Here is a 15,007-nt window from a genome sequence, read left to right as displayed (position 1 = left end):
GCATATTTTAAATTTGATGGCACAGACTTCAATTCTGGTGTGGGTGGCTGGATAGTGGTAGAAAGAGATGGTTTCTCAGCCTGTACCTCATAAACAAAGTCAGAGGTATGTGAACTTCCTGAAACATGGTTAGTTCTATCTGACTCTACAAAATCAATCTCAAGAGGTATAACATCACCAGACATGTAATCAATATCAAATTCAGATTCACTCTCAGCATCAAATTCAAACATATGATCTAGTACAAATTCAGATTCAATGCATGAAGAGTGACAAGCATGCAAATTAGAATGAAGATCAGTCATGTATTCATCAACAATATGGTCAATTATTTCAACACGAAATACAGAAAGATCTTCAGATGGGTATTTCATAGCATCAAGAATATTAAAATGAACAGTTATATCACCAAACTCCATAGATAGTGTGCCTGCATATACATCTATCTTAGTTCTAGCAGTTTTCATAAAAAGGTCTGCCTAGAATGATGGGAATTGAGCCTTTAGAAAATCCCTCCTCCATATTCAAAATATAAAAATAAACAGGGAAAATCAGTTCACCAACTCTAACTAAGACATCCTCTATGAAACCAGCAGGATAGGCAACACTTCTATTAGCTAAATGAATTACCACATCAGTTGACTACAAAGGACCTAGAGAAAGAGAATTAAAAATAGACAGAGGCATAACACTAACAGAAGCTCCTAAATCTAGCATGACATTGTCAAACTTATTGTTCCCTATAATACAAGGTATGCTGAATGTACCTGGATCTTTACATTTTTCAGGGATTTGGGGAACAGATTTACCAATCAATGCGGAGACATTTCTGCCCATACTAATTCTTTCACTTCCTTTAAGCTTCCGCTTATTAGTGCACAACTCCTTCAAGAATTTAGCATATCTTGGAATTTGCTTTATTGCATCCAGCAGAGGTATGCTTACCTCTACTTTTCTAAATGTTTCCAAGATCTCCTTCTCTGCCTCTTCCATTTTTTTTGTTGGCAATTGCTCTTGGAGGGAATGGAAGAAGGATATGCTGCTTCTATTTAGATTCACCTGCATAGAAATTTTTAGGTAACTTACTCTTTACATTTTCGTTTTTGGCATCATCTTTTTCTGGAGTAGAGTGAGGTTGGGCAGGTTCATTTGCTGATGAGGAAAATGTTACTGGTTGAGGTCCTTGACACTGCTTTCCCGACCCCAATGTAATGGCACTCACATTTTTGGGATTCTGGACAGATTGAGAAGGTAATCTGTCAGAATTCTGGGACTGTTGTTGATTTAACTGTGTAGCCAATTGTCCCATCTGATTAGTTAAGCTCTGAATGGAGGCTATGGTCTCTTGTTGAAACTGCATGTTTTGCATAGTCATTTGCCTCACAAGTTCTTCAAGGGAAGGTTGCGGAGGAGCCTCAACTATTTGTTGTTTCTAGGGTTGTTGTTGTTGTTGCTGCTGGATTGGTGGAGGAACGTATGGTCTGCTTGGGCCAGCAGCATTCTGGAAATAAGGCTGTTGTTGTTGCTGCTGTTGTGAAGGACTCAACCATCTAAGGTTGGGATGATTCCTCCACCCGGGATTGTACCTGTTGCTGAAGATGTCATAATTATTCTGTTGTGGCTGATTTCACTGCTGAGGTTGAGGAGGTCTATTGTAGATGTTTGCAGCATAAGCTTCAGGCTGTTTAATTACTTCAGATTGTTGCACAGAAGGGCAAAGGTCTGTGTGGTGGTCGGCAGAGGAGCATAAACCACAGGGTCTGGCGACAGGTGTAGATTTTTGATTCATGGCCAGTTGGGTTACCAGGTTAACCAAGGCATCTAGTTTACCTTCAAGCTTCTTAGTTTCAGCTGATGAAGATGAATTCGTGACTACTTCATGCACTCCTCTAATGACAATAGCATCATTTCTGGCACTAAATTGCTGGGAGTTTGAAGCCATCTCCTCAATTAAATTTCTGGCTTCAGCAGGGGTCATGTCTCCAAGGGCTCCACCACTGGCAGCATCTATCATACTTCTCTCCATGTTACTAAGTCCTTCATAAAAATATTGGAGGAGAAGATGCTTAGAAATCTAATGGTGAGGACAACTGGCACATAGTTTCTTGAATCTCTCTCAGTATTCATATAAGCTCTCTCCACTGAGTTGTCTAATGCCTGAAATATCCTTTCTGATGGCCGTGGTCTTGGAAGCAAGAAATTTTTTTTTCTAAGAATACTCTCTTGAGGTCATCCCAGCTCGTGATGGACCATGGAGCAAGGTAATAAAGCCAGTCCTTTGCCACTCCCTCTAAAGAATGAGGAAAGGCCTTCAAAAATATGTGATCCTCCTGGACATCTAGGGGTTTCATGGTGGAGCAGACAATATGGAATTCTTTCAGATGTTTGTGTGGGTCTTCACCTGCAAGGCCATGAAACTTTGGAAGCAAATGGATTAGTCCAATTTTAAGAACATATAGGACATCCTCATCAGGGTATTGGATGCACAAGCTTTCGTAGGTGAAATCAGGTATAGCCATTTCCCTTAGAGTCCTCTCACGGGGTGGAGGTTGTGCCATGTTCTCAGAATGTTCAAAATCAGAATGTTCAAAATTATATTGCTCAAAATCAGGATGCTCAAAAGGTATAAAATGATGCCTAACTAATCTATGAAATGTCCTATCTATCTCAGGATCAAAGGTTTGTAAGTCAGATGGATTGCCTCTAGTCATATACTACATTCAGCATGCACAACTAGTTGCCTTCTTATGCAAGTAACAGTGTAGGTTTGAACTACAGCTACCCTCAAATGATATCTAAATGACTTGAAATTTTGTGAGCAACACCCTAAAATCATGAAAAGATGGCACAAAAATTTTCAGGTAAAAATTCAAAGTCTAACTATGGAAACTACCTAAGGAAAGTTTAGAAAAATAAAACTTGAAAAATAAAAAAAAAACTAGTAAATAGGCGATTTTGGCTAGCTAGAGACCTCATCCAGCCTTTGGCCGACTATCACAATGTGGGAAAGTTTTTTTCTACCCCAAATACATATATAATAATAGTCATTCTGATACCCGAAGCAAAAGTTATGGCCGTTTGAAGTTTTGGTAAACACAAGTTCTCAATTTTTTTTGAATCTCTCAAATCTAGCAACAACAAGTGTTCCTGGTATTTTTCACACAAAAGAACCTACCACACCAAAATTCAGCCAAAAATAACAACCCTAACTATCAAAACAAAAATCGCCAATAAAATTGTCAGCAGTAGTCACTAATTCAGTCACTAATGGATTTGCATTACTACTCTGTTTTCCAGGTCAGCAAAAGTGGTCGCTAAATCCATCGCAAAGCAGTATTCACAGCAAAATACAAAAAAAACTAAAACAGGGGAAGCGCTGAACAAAAAAACTAAAACAAAACACCACACTAAACAAAATAACAAGACACTAAACAACACTAACACAATACGAACACAATACTAACACAACACTAACATAACACAAAAGCATAAAACAACTAAACATCAAACACGAATCACTAGCTATTATGAACCTTTGGACACTGCTCCCCAGCAACGACGCCAAATTTGATCGAGGCCATACCCGAATCAAATAAACATTAAAATGTAGTAACTAGGAAGTTATCCTAGGTCGTTTCCCAACGAGCAATGATAAACCAAATGTTCATAACAGATAGTAGGAAATAGTAACAAATTTGGGGGGGGGGGGGAGTTGTTTGCTTTTGTAAATTAAACAGCGAGTAAAATTGAATTAGAAAATATCAGAATTAAAATACGTTGCTTCCCCTTGATTCACAAGCAAGTCTCTTATCCTAGGTTGCGAGAATTTATCCTTTATCAGTTTAACCACTTAATCCAACCCTAAATTAAATTACTAAGTGAAATTTAACATAAGGCATTCATTATGTGATTAAGCAACACTTACACCAATTACTCATAAACGATCATTAAGCATGAACGTAAATTAAGCGTAGAGACAATTAATCAAGCACTAAGCATGCATGAATTAATAGCAACAAATTTAGAGTAATTAGTGAAGAGGAAAAACTGAACAGAATTTAACAGTAATAATATAACCTCAAAGAGAACTGTGCTTGATCCTCAAGAGAAAACAACGCTGGGGACTTAGCCTTCCATTAATCAATAGAGAAGGAAATTATACATTGAAGAACAAAATTTTATTGATAAAACTAAAAGTCAGAACTGGAATTGCCAAAAACAAAAAAAGGAGAAAGAGAAGAGAAATCTAAAAACTAAAAACGAAAGAGGAGAGAGAGAGGAGACTAAACTAGAACCTTGGTGCTGTTATATATTTTCAGCCCCCAAAGCTTACAAATCTATTTTAAGTCCAAGCCCATAAATAAAATAAAATCTAGACAAGATAAGATAAAATAAAATAAAATCTAGATGAAATAAAATCTAAATAAGATAAGATAAGATCTAGATTAGATAAAATCTAGATAATATAAGATTTGATCTAGATGAGATGAGATTTGATAAAATTGTCTGCTCTCTTCAAATCCAAGCCCAATTCTGGATTCAAGCCCAATTGCTTATAATTCTCCTGAAATTAAATTAAAAACACAAAATTAGTCCAATAGGCCCAAATGATAAAACTGCATAATTAATTTGACAATTAAGACTAATCAGTAATTAAAATGGTGCAAAAAGAGTTAAGAAATAGGAGAAAACAATGGCACATCAATAGCTCCTTCAGTGAAGAGAGTATTTTGCTTAGTATAGGAAGGTCTTAAAAGTGTCAATGTCTCAAACAGCAGGGTGTGATCCAACAGTTTTTGAATGATACTTGCAGTGTGTAAGTATATTCTCTTCAGGTTTGTGGTTTCCTTGATGGTATTATGGGTTTCTGTTAATTATCTTGCCACTGTAAAAAGAACTTATACTATTTAATCTTGTTGTTGTTGATTTGAATTGGATAGCTTTGGATTTTGGGACATTTCTCTTCACACTAGAAAGAAGGAAGCAAATGATTGGCAAAAAATAATTTAACGCAATCTTTTCCTTTGATAAAAAAGAAGGAAAACATGAAAAGCCATCTCTATATATATTTAAAAAAATCTAAGAATGGGTGTATCTTCCCCCTTTCTCCATTTATTTCCCATTGCTACATTAGCACAAATGATTATCTTTATATGATACATTAATATTAATATATTAATATAAACACCACAGTTCCTAATCAAAGTTTTTTTTTTCCGGATATATATAACTTATTCAAAGGAAGAGGAAGCGGTTTGTAGTATTCAAAATGTACATGGATTTGTTTTGGAGGGTAGACCTTTAAGGTACAAATATTTATTGAAACTGGTCATACATGGGATATTTAGCATTGACTTTAGCATTAGGTATAATCATTTTTGTTGGACCTTTTGCTTCCATTTTGTATATGCATGAATAGGAAAAAGTAGATTAATCATGGCTGAGAAAATTATTTTAATGCGGGAAAAAGAGAATAAATACAAGGATAAAATCTCAGACTTCTCAATCTTTGTTTGCGTATCACATGAATCATGAATACAAATAGTATCTATACTATCATAACTCAAAAAATCTGCAAAACTTCATTATGGTAAATTCCATATAAAATTCACATGTGCTATACTTTCATTTCAAGTTTTCTTTAAAACTTTTCAATTAGTCCTTATGATACTTTGAGCTAATAAGTCACAATACTTTTGCTCACTTGTGTTGATGATTAGCTTGGTTTTTTAATTTCATTATTTTCCTTGTTATGGATACATAGTTATTGAAATATCATGCTACTTTCTAGTCATAAATTACAGAAGAAAGGTACAGAAATAATTTTATTTCTCAGCCATTCTTTAGTTTCACTAAAATTCATTTCACAAATTTTAAGTCTACATTTCAGCTAGCATAGGTATAAATTTTTTACACTAATAAAATTATTTAGTATAATATAATATATAAACTTTATCAATTGTATCAATTATTTAGTATAATATAATAAAGGCGAGCTCGAGGCAGAAAATAAAACATATAAGGTTAGTTTTGAATTTTATCAATTTATTGTTTGTTATAGGATCTAATTTCATAGATAATTAGTCATAAGAAGTTGATCGAGTTTAAATTTAGAGTTTACATTTATTTAGTTGGATATATGATTTATCTTAAAATCAAATAAATATATTATTTTGTAAATTAATTTGGGTTGGTTCATTGTAAAAACAAATAAATATTTAAAAAAAATTGCAAAAAACAACATCAATTGGTCTAAATCCGATGTAGAAAGTGTTTTTACAACATCAGTTTTGGGCACTACATCGGTTTTGGCCATAACCGATGTTGTAAACACATTCAACATCAGTTTTTTGAAGAAAAAAACAGATGTTGTGTATGACTTTCAACATCAGTTTTTTGATAACCGATGTAGAAAGTGTTTCAGAATACACAATTCAACATTGGTTTTTTCTTCAAAAACCAATGTTGTTTTTTGCACTACAACATCGGTTTTTTTTAAAACCGATGTTGTGAGTGCACTACAACATCGATTTTGAACTAAATTGATGTTTGTTTTTGCATATTTTACATTTTTTTTGTTTATTTCTTATGATACAACATCGATTTTCTTCAAAATCGATGTTATATAGTGTATTTTAACATCGGCTTTCATAACCAATGTTAACGTTAATACTTTTAATGTCGATAGTTTCAACATCGGTTTAAAACCGATGTTAAATATTCAAAATAACCGATGTTAAATGTGTTTTTTCTAGTAGTGGGTAAATTTGTTTGGTAATTAATTGGAGGATAAAATTTAGAAAAGTAAATTAATAATAAAGTATTTTTAAAACTCAAGTCACAAAGCACAAGTTGTCTTCGAACTATATGAAAACAAATGAGTACAAAAATTATTTCACCACCTATATAAAGCACTACAAAATAGAATGACAATTACCAAAATGCAGTTCCTTATATATTCTTGGTATTGCTCTCTAATCAAAGTAAGAGTTTTAGTTTAAAATATTCTATCTTGATCTTTAATGCATTTTTTTTATTAAGTTGACTACTGAAATAAAACAGTCATTTTAATTATAGGAGAACGATAAAAAAAATAAACCATCATTTTCACTTTGAAAGTATTGCTACTCTTATACCCCAAGTATTGAAAAATTCTTTAAATTAATTCGTAAATATCATTAAAATATATTAATCTAGGGATTAAATTAATAGATATTGAATACTTTAAATACTACCTATATAATAATTTCATTATTTTAAGAACTATTTAGGATAGAGGATAACACTTGAGAGCTTAAATTGATAGTTTATTCTAAAAAGAATTACGTATGTATGCAAGGATGTAGAGAGATTTAAATATATAGATTCCAGATTTAATTAATTCCTTGTAAACTTATAGAAATATGTTTGTATGTTTGTAATATATATATATATATATATATATATATATATATATATATATGTATGTATGTATATATGTACACACACACACGCACACACCTTCTATCATCTATGGTGTGTTCAGAGGGAGATCCTGTAATATTTTTTACAAACAAAATTGATCAAAACAGACAAAGCAGAATGATTTTCATTTCTTCTATCAAAGAAAAATGTCAAAAATAAGCAAGAGCGAAGTAGAAAATGTAATACCTATAATAAAATACGACATTTTCTTCTTTGAACCTAGACCAAAGAAGCAACAAGAAATTAAAATGTATGCAAGATTTGTTTAATAAAAATTACAAGAGAGTTCAATCACCACCACCACCACACAAAAAAAAATCTAGTACTTTGGGGAAAAAAAATCTAGCACCTTATTAAACCAAAGAAAAAGAGGTAGAGATGAATCTTATCTTCTGATTTTATGAATTGAAAACTATTACAATGTGTTGGCTATATAACCAATCACTCAATTAGTTACATTAAAACAAAGAATCTAACTAACTAACAGCTAAGCAATTACTCTAACAAACTAACAACTAATTAACAAACTAATTGAGAGTTCTAATACCCCCCTCCTTCAAGTTGGAAGATATATATCATATATTCCTAACTTAGAGGCAAGGCTTACAAATAAGGACTTAGGAAGTGCCTTTGTCAGATGGTATGCTAGTGATGCTTGGAAGTGATTTAATCATACCTCCCAAGAGCATTGGATAGAAGACTCTAAGAAGATTGGGTCAGAGACGCAAGAGAAGGCCCTAGGGTTCTCATGAGCCTTACAATAGATTTCATGCCCATCAGCTAAGTATGATCCCACTTATCTTTGTACATATTATATTAGGATTGCATTATTTTTGGACCTTTTATTCAGGGCTCCATAATGTAGGTAGGGCACCCTAAAAATGTAGGATCTTTTAGCCCTTGTATTTTAGGGCACCTAGACTAGTTTTGTAATTTTGCATGCATTAAGTGAATATTTGGTGTGTGTGTTGGGAAATAAATTTAATTGAATTGGGAGAAGCCCAATCCAATTAAATTTTAGAGGGGGAGATGAGCATTTGCTTGCTACACCCCATTGTCACATCATATAGTCACACATTGTGCATGTCCCTCATGCTCTACATTCCTCATGACACCTAAGCACACTTAGTGGAGAATCTTGGACTTGATCTTGGATTAGTGGGCTGAACCATAGCTAAAATTCACTAATCATAATTAGCCAAATTTTGGCTCCACAAATTCAATTTCAAATTCAAGTAAAATTTGAATAGAAATTCAAATTTCCTTTTAATTTTGTGACACTTAGGCTATAAATAGAGGCCATGTGTGTGCATTTTTTCAACTTTGATCATTTGAGAATTACACTTCAAAGTTCAGACCTCTTTTGAGGCACAAAATTTCAAACTCCTCTCTCCCTCTTTCTCCACTTATCTTCTCCTACCTTCAAGCTCTTATCCATGACTTCCTATGGTGGTGAGCTTCTTCTTGACTCATCTTCTCTTTGAAGTGGTGTCTCCAATCATCTTTTTCCTTATTCATTTCGCTGCCATTAAACTTCAAGAAGCAAATGACTCCATTGATGAAGAAGATCCAAGGCCTACAAGCTCCACATAGAGCTACATCATGTGGTATCATGAGCATCTTCATCTAAGTGATATTCTTTTGCTTCCTCTATTTTTTTGTTCTGTCAATTCACTTTAATTCTTTGTTCTTGATCTTATTCTCCATGTATATCCTCCATTGTATTGTGGTTTGGTGTTGTTCAGAGTAGATTCAAAAAAATAAACCGATTAAATCTTAGATCTACATTTGTTCTTGTATTTCTATGGTTCAAATTTTATAGATCTACTCTTGAATCATGTTTTTGTGTTGATTTTAGGTTCTATTAGTTTTCATTCATAATGTTCTTGTGCTGAACCTTTAGATCTAAATTTTCTTCCAAAATATTGATTAGGAAAAAAACACAAAAATCTATGTGTAAATCACTTAATCCATGTTGTCTTAGAGTCATGTTTAGTCATAATAATTGTCACATTATGTTCTAAGTTTGTGTTAAATTTTTATTTTGTTGATTGAATTCTAGATACATTTTTTCATGTATTCTTGTCATTCTTAGCTTATCTTTTGAATTTTGAGTCTATTTCATGCATGTTATTTAGTTCATAACATGTTCTAAATCAATTCCTAGAAGTAGTCTAGTTGTTGAACTATTTTTTTTTTTGTTTTATAAGTTTCCTACATGATGCCTATGATGAAGTTGAGTTGTGGTGCTGAGTTGTGGCTGGATTTATGAATCAAAGTAAGTCTTAAGCTCTCTTGAATTGTGTTATTCAAGATAATTGAGCACAAGCAAACAAAAATTGTAACTATCTAAGCCTTAAGCAACATAAACACTACTCTTGATTTCTAGGTTGAAATCGTTGGTGCTGACAACTTGAACATACGAACTTGTATAAATTACTAGGAATTGGTCACTATGAATTTTGAGCTGAAAGTTTTACTGAATTTTCTATACATATGGACCAAAATTATAAAAAAGAACCAAGTGATTTTGGATAAAGGGAAAAAATAATAAAAACCACACAAGTTGGCAGAAAAATCAATGTCCAGGAAAAAATAAAGTGAAAGGGAAGTGTGCTTGTTGTTTTGGCTCGAAATTTGTTCTATAATTGGTGCCTATTTATACCAATCTTAGTTTTGAAATTTCAATTGAAAATTAGTGTGAAAACAGGTGCCAAAACTATAGGTTTCTTGAGGCTTATTTATTTTTTGTTTTTTTTACTCTACTCTAGAGTCATTCTAGGTTTCTCTTTGAGTCCTAGCTTACATTTTTGTGCTTTTCATTGCTTTAATTGTTGAATAATCCTTGAAAGTTTGTCTTGTTAAAACTCTAATGGTTTATCTTTCATTTCATTTTTTGGTCTTTGGTTATTGCTTGTCTCTTTGTTTCCTTGTTTTGAGTTGCCATATAGGGAAATGGAAAGGAGGATTGGTGTCATCCCTTGAAGAATTTGAGTCAAGAAGCAAGGGGCCAACCACCTTAAGAGCTATTGGACTAAGAAGCACTCCAAATTGAGTGAAACACCACAAAGAGAATAGCCACAAAAATTGAAGACTTTTTTTTGTTTTTGTAATTTTGTAATTGGCAATTTGATTTGCTTTCAAATTTTGTAACAAAAAGGCCTTTCATTGGAAGTAAGTTGGGAGCCTCCAATAGGTCACCCTACTTCCATTTGTGTGTAATAATTTTAGTCAATTTTTCCTTAGGATAGTAAGTGTTTTGTTGGAAACCTTAAATGAGGTCATCCAAACACTCTTAGTATCCGCCTAGTTTATATTTCTTGCACTTTAATTTCTTGCTTACTTTCAGAGCTTATTTCATTTACCTTCCATTATCAAACTGCCTAAATAGCTTGCCTTTTACCAATTAGTTTTTACCTTATCTTTCACACCTTTTTTAGTGTTTATTTTGGCTAGTTTCAACCATAGTTTCTTTTCCCTTTTGTTTTCAAACCCCCAACAAGAAAGAATCAAAACTTAAGAACCAACATGAGTCTTTATTCTTCATCTAGTGTTAATGGTGAGGGTTCTACTCCTAAGGACCCCTTGTATAAGATATTAGATGAGTTGAGATCCCTTAAGTTGTGAAAAGAAAAACAAGAGAGAAAAGAAAAAGGAAAAAAAGAGTGGAAGAAATAAGTCAAGATGAAAGAGAGAAAATAAGAGAGGAAGAAAGAAGAAAAATAATGAAATAAATGAAAAGAGAAAAACATGCCTCCTATAGTAGTCATGACTCTTGCAAGAGTTTAAGTGAAGAACTTAGCGACTATTATAGAGGGCACCAAAGTTCACATACTAAACATCATTCCCAAAGAAGAGAAAAGGATAGAAGGCCTCAAGAGGTTAACATTAGCCTTCCATATTTCCATGGAAAAGATAATTTTGAGGCCTACTTAGATTGGGAAATGAAGGTTGAACAACTCTTTGCTTGCCATCATATTAGCGAAAAGAGAAAAGTTCCATTGGCTACCCTTAGCTTTCAAGGGTATGCCCTCTATTGGTTGACTTCCCTTGTTAGGGAACAAAGGATTCTTGGGAAACCTCTAGTAGAGTATTGGAATGATCTTAAGAGTGTCCTTAGGAAGAGGCACATTCCCTCCTACTATGAAAGGGAGCTTAGGGACAAGCTCCAAAGGCTTAGACAAGGGAGTATGAGTGTTGAAGAATATAGACAACAAATGGAACTACTCCTTTTAAGAGCTGCACTTAGGGAGGAGGAAAGAACAAGCATAGCTTGGTTCCTTAGTAGGCTTAATATGGAAGTGAGGGACAAGGTTGAACTCCTTCCATATAGGGATCTAGATGAGCTAGTCCAACTTTGAATAAGAATGGAGCAACAACTTAAAAGAAAGCCTTCAAAATCTTATGGGTTTCACTCTTATCCAAGGAAGGACCAAGCCCAAGGAATTTTGGGGGATGCACCTTCAAAACCCAAGGAAGATAAGGGTAAGACCATAGAGAAATCCACCCCTAAGACTAGTTCCCAAGAAAGGACTAGCAACATTAAATGCTTCAAATGTCTTGGGAGAGGTCACATTGCCTCTCAATGCCCCACAAAGAAAACCATGATTATGAGGAGTCAAGACATTTATAGTAGTCAAGAGGAGACTACTTCTTCCCTCTTCCTCTAGTGGAAGTGAAGATGAAGTAAGGGGTGAAGAGTCTAGTGAGGAAGTCTACCCCCATCAAGAAGGTGACCTCCTAATGGTTAGAAGGCTCCTTGGAGGTCAATCTTGTGATCTATCTCAATCCCAAAGAGAGAACATCTTTCATACAAGATGCAAAATTTTAGATAAAATTTGTTCTCTCATTGTGGATAGTGGATCTTGTTGCAATTGTTGTAGCACAAGATTAGTTTCCAAGTTGAACCTCACTATCATTCCCCACCCAAAACCATATAAACTTAAATGGCTCAATGAGCAGGAGGAAATGATAGTTAACCAACAAGTGAAGGTACCTTTCTCCATTAGGACATATTAGGATGAAGTTAATTGTGATATAGTTCCCATGGAGGTAGGGCATATTCTTTTAGGAAGGCCATGTCAATTTGATAGGAAGATCATTTATAATGGCCTAACTAATGAGATTACCCTCACCCATCTTGTCACTAAATTTGTGTTGCATCCTCAAACACCTTCACAAGTGGCCAAAGATCAATTAACTATGAAAGATATGAGGGATGAGGAAGAAAAACTAGAAAAACAAAAGAGAAAGAAGGATAGTAAGGCCTTGTCTTCAAAGGCCAAGGGGAAGGAAAAAGAGGAAAAGGATTCCTCCAAGAAGATTGTTAAGAAAGAAAATCATTTTCCAACAAAAGGTGATATCAAAAGAGCACTCCTTCTTAAAAAATCTTTTTACCTTATCCTATCAAGGGAAACATCCCTTGGCACTGCCATACCTCTTGAGCTTGAGGTTATTCCTTAAGTAAAGGAGTTGTTGGATAAGGGTTTGGTTCGTAAGAGCTTAACTCCTTGTGCTTTGTTGGTGCCCAAAATAGGTATTATGAGGCACTGAATCCCTATGATAGGTGGTATGATGAATGTGTTGAGTGGTGCAACCCTCTTTTGTAAAATCACTCATCCATCCAACATCTTCATGATTCACATACATAGGGATTCATTAGGTAGGTTCGTTTTTATTTTTACTTTCAATACAAACTTAGGTGCTCATATGGGATACCTTTGGTTTGTCGTACTTTTTGGTAGGAATAATCAACATGAAAATACAGAAAAAGGTATATTTTATTGCATTACTTTCCTTAATTTTTTAAATAGTGATCAAGGGGTTCCCACAAACCGTAAGAGAATAAAGGTCATTCCTGAGTGGCTCACTCCACCAAGTATAAGGAAAATTTGGGGCTTCCATGACTTAACAAACTTTTACAAAAGGTTTGTCCCATATTTTTCTATACTTGTAGCACCACTCATTGAGTTGGTGAGGAACCATGTTCTCTCATGGGAAGATACCCAGGAAATGGGTTTTCGGACGTTACCTTACTACAACATACCAAACACCACTAATTGATCGAGGTCGTACCCGAATCAAATAAACATTAAAATGCAGTAACTAGGAAGTGATCCTAGGTTGTTTCCCAATGAGCAATGATAAACCAAATGTTCATAACAGATAGTAGGAAATAGTAACAAATTGGGGGGGGGGGGGGGGGTTGTTTGCTTTTGTAAATTAAACAACGAGTAAAATTGAATTAGAAAATATCAGAATTAAAATACGTTGCTTCCCCTTGATTCACAAGCAAGTCTCTTATCCTAGGTTGCGAGAATTTATCCTTTATCAGTTTAACCTCTTAATCCAACCCTAAATTAAATTACTAAGCGAAATTTAACATAAGGCATTCATTATGTGATTAAGCAACACATACACCAATTACTCATAAACGATCATTAAGCATGAACGTAAATTAAGCACAGAGGCAATTAATCAAGCACTAAGCATGCATGAATTAATAGCAACAAATTCAGAGTAATTAGTGAAGAGGAAAAACTGAACAGAATTTAACAGTAATAATAGAACCTCAAAGAGAACTGTGCTTGATCCTTATGAGAAAACAACGCTGGGGACTTAGCCTTCCATTAATCAATAGAGAACAAAGTTATAGATTGAAGAACGAAATTTTATTGCTAAAACAAAAAGTCAGAACTGAAATTGCAAAACGAAAATAATGTCTAAAAGAAGAAAAGCCTAAAACGAAAATAGGAGAGAGAGAAGAGAGAGCCTAAACTAGAACCTTGGTGCTGTTATATAGTTTTCCAGCCCCAAAGCTTACAAATCTATTTTAAATCCAAGCCCATAAATAAAATAAAATAAAATCAAATCTAGATAAGATAAGATAAGATTAGATCTAGATGAAATAATATCTAGCTGAGATCAAATCTAAATAATATCTAGATAAGATAAAGTCTAGATAAGATAAAATTTTGTAGAATAAAATAGTCTTCCCTCTTCAAGTGCAAGCTCAATTTTGGATTCAAGCCCAATGCTTCATTAATTCCTGAAATTAGGTTAAAAACATGAAATTAGCTAAATGGGCCCAAATAATAAAACTGCCTAATTAATTTGACAATTAAGAATAATCAGTAATTAAAATGGTGCAAAAAAGGTTAAGAAATAGGAAAAAATAATGGCACATCACTAATATATATGTTTTTATTCTTTTTACAGGTGTTTGGGGAAGAAGCCCAGAGTTTCAAGAACCTCTGGATTTGAGGTCAAATACTTTTCATGGGGGAGGGAATGATGCAATCCTACCCTCCAAGGGCATTGGATAGAAGACTCTAAGAAGATTGGGCCAGAGACTCTAATATATGCACAGACAAACAAGGGAAATGACCTTTTGCTGAGGCTCTGCACGTTGACAATGTTCACCTCTTGGTCTATCCTTGTGAACAACAACCTATTGAAAACCCAAAGAAAAGTATAAATGCCATTGCACCTTGTTATTGCTGAATTATTGAGATTCAGGTCATGTTTGATTATATTCTCGCTT

At 33.9% G+C, this 15,007-nt stretch overlaps 1 non-coding gene across 1 annotated transcript; it reads left to right on the top strand.

The window, feature by feature from the left end:
* Window positions 1–2,072: 2,072 nt before the first annotated feature.
* LOC113001580 (small nucleolar RNA R71) lies at window positions 2,073–2,179 on the top strand. Its single transcript, XR_003266974.1, has one exon. It is a non-coding gene; the product is annotated as a small nucleolar RNA R71 (small nucleolar RNA).
* The last annotated feature ends 12,828 nt before the right edge of the window (window positions 2,180–15,007 follow it).

This window comes from Glycine max, chromosome 4 (assembly GCF_000004515.6).
Source record: "Glycine max cultivar Williams 82 chromosome 4, Glycine_max_v4.0, whole genome shotgun sequence".
NCBI classification, from domain to species: domain Eukaryota; kingdom Viridiplantae; phylum Streptophyta; class Magnoliopsida; order Fabales; family Fabaceae; genus Glycine; species Glycine max.
This window is presented reverse-complemented; position numbering and strand designations above follow the sequence as displayed.